At 47.2% G+C, this 6,000-nt stretch overlaps 1 protein-coding gene across 1 annotated transcript in view; it reads left to right on the top strand.

Annotated features, from left to right (window-relative positions):
* Positions 1 to 6,000, top strand: part of LOC119465198 (TNF receptor-associated factor 6-like) — a 204,389-nt gene that overhangs the window by 153,443 nt on the left and 44,946 nt on the right. The window lies entirely within an intron of this gene.

Below are 6,000 nucleotides of genomic sequence, written 5' to 3'. Positions count from 1 at the left end.
GATGATGTCATCCAGCCGTCAAAAAGTCCTTGGGCGTCACCCGTGGTACTCGTTAAGAAGAAGGATGGTAGCCTGCGGTTTTGTATCGATTATCGCAAGCTCAATCGGATTACGAAAAAAGACGTGTATCCCTTACCACGCATCGACGATTCCCTCGACAGGCTACGGCATGCTCGGTACTTCTCGTCAATGGATTTAAAGAGTGGGTACTGGCAAATAGAGGTCGATGAACGGGATCGCGAAAAGACTGCTTTTGTGACGCCTGATGGGCTCTATGAATTCAAAGTTCTCCCTTTTGGTTTGTGCTCCGCCCCAGCCACGTTCCAAAGGCTAATGGATACCGTTCTCTCTGACCTTAAGTGGAAGACTTGCTTAGTGTACCTAGACGATGTGATTGTTTATTCTGCCACATTTGATGAACATCTCAGACGGCTACGGTTAGTTCTTCAAGCCATACGGTCCGCTGGGCTTACTTTAAAACCTGAAAAGTGTCACTTTGGCTATGAAGAACTGCAGTTTTTGGGTCACGTTGTAAGCCACACAGGTGTCAGACCTGATCCTGAGAAAATCGCAGCTGTCGCAAAGTTTTCAAGGCCTACGGACAAGAAGGCAGTCAGACGCTTCCTGGGCCTATGCGCATATTACCGGCGATTTATTGCGGGTTTTGCACGCATCGCCTCACCGCTGACTTGTATAACCAGAGAAGATGTCGCGTTTGTGTAGGGCGAGGAGCAGGAGGCGGCATTTAACGAGTTGCAGCACCGTCTACAAACTCCACCTGTTCTTGCCCACTTTGACGTGGATGCGCCCACCATGATCCACACCGACGCCAGCAACGTGGGTCTAGGCGCCGTCCTTGTTCAGCGGCAAGATGGCGCTGAGCGAGTCATCGCTTACGCGAGTAGAACACTGTCACGTGCCGAATCGAACTACTCCACCACAGAGAAGGAATGCTTGGCTGTAGTATGGGCAGTTACCAAGTTCCGCCCGTACATATACGGCCGCCCATTTCAAGTCATAAGTGACCACCATTCTCTCTGTTGGTTGACCAACATGAAAGATCCATCTGCACGTTTGGCACGCTGGGCCCTACGGCTTCAAGAGTACGACATGACAGTGGTCTATAAATCGGGACGGCAGCACTTAGATGCTGACTGCCTTTCCCGATCGCCGATCGAGTCGTCAGGCGGAGATGATGAAGAATCCATAGGCTTTTAGGAGTTGTTGATGCGGCCACCATCTCTCAACAACAACAAGAGGACCAGGAGCTCGCTTCTGTAATTGATTTCTTAGAAGGCCGCACCACAAACAAGCCTGGATTGTTCTCAAGGGACCTGTCATCATTCTGCATACGCAACAGTGTTCTTTTTAGAAAGAACTTCTCTTCAACAGGGAACAGATATCTACTTGTCGTCCCTAAAACTCTCCGCAATGAAATATTGCAGGCCTGTCACGATGAAGCTACCTCAGGCCACCTCGGGTACACAAGAACATTAGCGCGGATCAAAGAGAAGTACTACTGGCCACGGCTTGCAGCACAGGTGAAGCACTACGTTCGAACGTGCCTTGACTGCCAGCGACGAAAAGTACCACCTGCGAAACCTGCCGGACTATTACATCCTGTTCCAGTGCCGGAAACGCCGTTTGCACAAATTGGGATGGACCTTTTGGGCCCATTCCCAATATCTGCCGCCGGCAATAAGTGGATCATAGTTGTGACAGACTACCTTACGCGATATGCAGAAACCAAGGCACTTCCGAGCAGCACAGCAGCCGAGGCCGCACAGTTCTTCATTGAAAACGTCGTCCTGAGGCACGGTGCTCCAGCGGTCATCGTAACCGACAGGGGAACCACGTTCACGGCTGAACTTTTGCGAACTGTACTAACGCTCAGTGGCACGGCACATAGAAGGACGACAGCCTATCACCCGCAAAGCAATGGACTTACGGAGCGCCTCAACAAGACTCTCGCAGACATGCTGTGCATGTATGTCGATGTGGACCACAAGAACTGGGACCAAATATTACCCTACGTCACGTTCGCTTATAACACGGCTCGGCAAGAAACAACAAAAATGACACCATTCAGTCTCCTCCACGGTCGAGAAGTGACTACAATGCTGGATGCTATGCTGCCTCATGATTCCAGCGATTCCGAGACTGACGCCGCAGATTTTACAGCGCGCGCCGAAGAAGCAAGACAGCTCGCGCGCGTTCGCATAACTGGCCAGCAAGAGCGAGATGCTCGACGTTACAATCAACACCATCGATGCGTCGTCTACCATCCCGGCCAAAGAGTCTGGGTTTGGACTCCCGTACGCCGCCGGGGCCTCGCGGAGAAACTTCTACGCCGATACTTCGGACCATACAAGGTTCTACGACGCCTTAGCGACGTCAACTATGAAGTTGTTCCTGACAGCCCATCCTGCTCGAGGCGCCGTATGAACCTGCCTGAGACTGTGCACGTGGTGCGCATGAAACCCTATGTTTCTGAATGACACGGGTACTCTCTGGTTTGCTGATCACCGGGTGCTACCCGCCGAGCATCGGGTCGATGCTCCTTATGGAGGGGGCAAATGCCGCGACGCTATCTGTGCCCAACCACGCTGACGACAAAGACAACGACCTCGAGCTTGCAAGCGAGGTGCTAGAGAAGACGAAGTTTTGAACTGAGCGCTTTGTCCTCATTGCCTCAATTAAAATACCGCTCTTCGCTCTTGTCTCCAGTGAGCCGTGACAATATATATATATATATATATATATATATATATATGTGTGTGTGTGTGTGTGTGTGTGTGTGTGTGTGTGTGTGTGTGTGTGTGTGTGTGTGTGTGCGTGCGGTCATGATATGCGTGGTACAGTAATAGGAGCGTCAGTTGCTTCAGAGCCGGTGCCGAATGATTGGCCTTCTTTTTAATTCCGGGCATAGCAAAATTCACTTGAGGCTGTCGCAGGCACTACAGGGGAGATGAAAGCTTTGCCTCCGGTGTCTTACCGTCCCATTAGTCTGACGAATACAGACTACAAAATATACACGAAAGTGTTAGCTAGACGGCTCCAAACTGTTACTCAGTCCCTTGTTGGCCCGCATCAAACGTGTGGTAATAAAGGGGGAACAATTTTTACAAACATACACATAGCTAGAAGTATTCTGGAATGTTGTGACGCAATGCATGACCGCGTAGTCATGATTCAGATAGACTTACATAAAGCGTTCGATAAAGTTGTACATGAAGTTTTGTTTTTACTGCTGGAGCATGTAAATGTTGGATCTGTGATTACTGAAGGTGTGAAAATGGAGTATCATGATTGTACAGCTAAATTAGTGATTAACCAAGAATTAAGTGATTCAATTCCTGTGCGGTCAAGCGTGAAACAAGGAGGTCCTTTGTCTCCTCTTCGTTTTGCTATTTACCTGGAACCCTTTTGTTTAGGTTTACTTGCAACACTGCGTATTCGAGGATATACATTTTTGAGCAGTGAAATTAGGGTTATAGCCTATGCGGACGACATAGCCGTGTTTTGTACTGATAAGAAAAGCGTGGAAGAAGTTGTCAAAATAGCCATAGCTTTCTGCACAGCAACAGGTAGCGCGATCAGTTGGCCGAAATGCTTTGGATTTTGGCATGGCACCTGGCAAAGCACACCCGATGTGTACTGCAATATGAATTGGACTGCTTCCCCAGGAAAGAATCTCTTAGTTACACTAAATTATTACCGAAATGCGGAAGAATATTGGTCTGAGAAAAACAAACGCGTTAAAAGTACTACCGTTAAATAGGGTGGCCATAACTTTTCAGTATTTGCAACAGCTTCCGTTTGCAATATTTTTTTAATTGCCAAAGTGTTTTACGTGTTGCAAGTGATGACCATGGCTAGAAGTTCGGTTCAAACAATCCACCGAGTATTTGCGACTTTTATATGGGGATCGCAGTGGGAACGCACCAGCCGGTGCAATTTGTTTCATAAGGTGAAAAGTGGGGGTCTAGGGCTCTCGCATCTGTTCTTCAAGCAGTTCGTGAGCAGGTTCTTCTTTGTGCGGGATCAAACTGATTTATTTTTGAGAACGGTGATCCAAGCACGATTACAGCATTATCTATCTGATTTTGTTGTATCATCGTTTTCTTTGAAAGCAGGACCGCTTAGTTCTTATTTGCGTGAAGTGGTTATGCCTATACGATTGCTCAAGGCAAGATTTTCATATGAATACTTGTCTGATGTTACGAAAAAGCCTTTGTATTGTGATATTGTTGATGTATTCTTACCAACACCTGTCTATCGATCTGTCTACAAGCTAGGTCCTGAACGCGATGAGTTAAAGCGTGTTAAAAATATGCCGATCAGGCCCTCAGTTAAAACATTCCTTTTTTTTCAAATACATACAGACACTCTCCCTGTCAAGTCATGGTTACAAAGTAAAGGTCTTTTTGTACCTTGGTCAATAAACTGTTTAATCTGCAGGAAACCGGAAACAATCGAACATATTTTTCTAGACTGCCACGATGCCGTATTTCTGTGTGATGTCTTGAAAAGAACTCTTAAAAAAGAATTGCCATTAAGCCCTTTTGGAATCCGGTTTCTTCGATGTGCGGATACAGGGGAAGTGCCGAGTGATATGGTAATGTTGCTTTGCATGCATAGCGTATGGAAGACGAGGATGGATATTAGGCATGCTCATATACAAACTCACTCAGCGAGACACTATTTTGTTGAGAGTGTGATCTACACCCGAGACTTGTTCAGAGCCCAAGGTGAACCCCCAGAATGGCTACCTATATTGAATCAATTCGCATCTGTGAAGCATTTTTAAGCCACATACAGCAACCGAGTTGTAGTTGGCGTATTTATAATATGTCCACGTGTATCTGATATTTTTTGTTTATGTTTGTGAAACGGCAATAAAAAAAAAGGCTGCATAGCCTAGTGCTTACGACGCTGGCCTTAGAACCCGGGGTACGCGGGTTCGAATACCGCCTCGGCAAGAAAGTTTACTCTTGTTTCTTCATAGCTTTTTAAAACGAACCACTAATTACAGCTGGCTAAAACAGCTTCGATGTTAAAAATGTATCGGACTAAGAGGAGAGGTGAGCAGATGACGAAGGGTCGTGAACGCGTTATCGCATGCTTTGAACAAGGCGGATAGGGCGTTGTCTCCAGCCAGTAATTGAGTCAAAGGGGCAATGATCAAGGTGCGGTTCTTCATAAAGAGGCGAAAATAGAAGCAGAGGCCGAGGAAACTGCGTAGTGTCTTCAGATTAGTGGGCTTGGGGAACTCCGCAACTGCACGAAGTTTTTCAGGATCCGGAAGCACGCTTTCTTTTGATAAGACGTGGCTTAATATGGTGTTAGCTTAGGAGCAGTAAGAAGCATTTTTTATGTTAAGTTGCAGGCCAGCCTTCGACAGACAGCTTAATGCCTCTCTCAGTCATTGGAGGTGAGTCGAGAAATCGGGTGAGGGGACAACGACATCATCTAGGTAGAACAAACACTTGTACCACTTGAGACCACGCAAGATACTGTCCACCATACGCTCGAAAGTCGTGGGTGCATTACATAGGCCTAATGACATCAGATTAAATTCTTATATTCCGTCCGGTGTGACGAAGGCTGTTTTGGAGTGGTCAACCTCTGCCATGGGGACTTGCCAATATCCAGACCGTAAATCCAAAGATGAAAATAACCCGACCCTTTGCAAACATTCAAGAGCATCGTCTATGCGCCGTAGGGGATATAAGTCTTTGTGCGTAATTTTGTTACGACGTCTGTAATCAACGCAGAAGCGAATAGAACAATCTTTCTTTTTTACGGGGACAATAGGGGATGCCCACGGGCTATGGGACGGCTGAATCACGCCACGCCGAAGCATATCGCTCACTTATTCATCAATGACACGGCTTTCAGAAGCTGAGACATGGTAAGGACGCTGCCGGAGTGGGGGGTCGATGCTGTGCGACACTGTGGTGGTACCGTCGAGAGAGAGAGAGAGAAAGCCCTTTATTT

Source organism: Dermacentor silvarum, chromosome 9 (genome assembly GCF_013339745.2).
Source record: "Dermacentor silvarum isolate Dsil-2018 chromosome 9, BIME_Dsil_1.4, whole genome shotgun sequence".
Taxonomy (NCBI): Eukaryota; Metazoa; Arthropoda; class Arachnida; order Ixodida; family Ixodidae; genus Dermacentor; species Dermacentor silvarum.
This window is presented reverse-complemented; position numbering and strand designations above follow the sequence as displayed.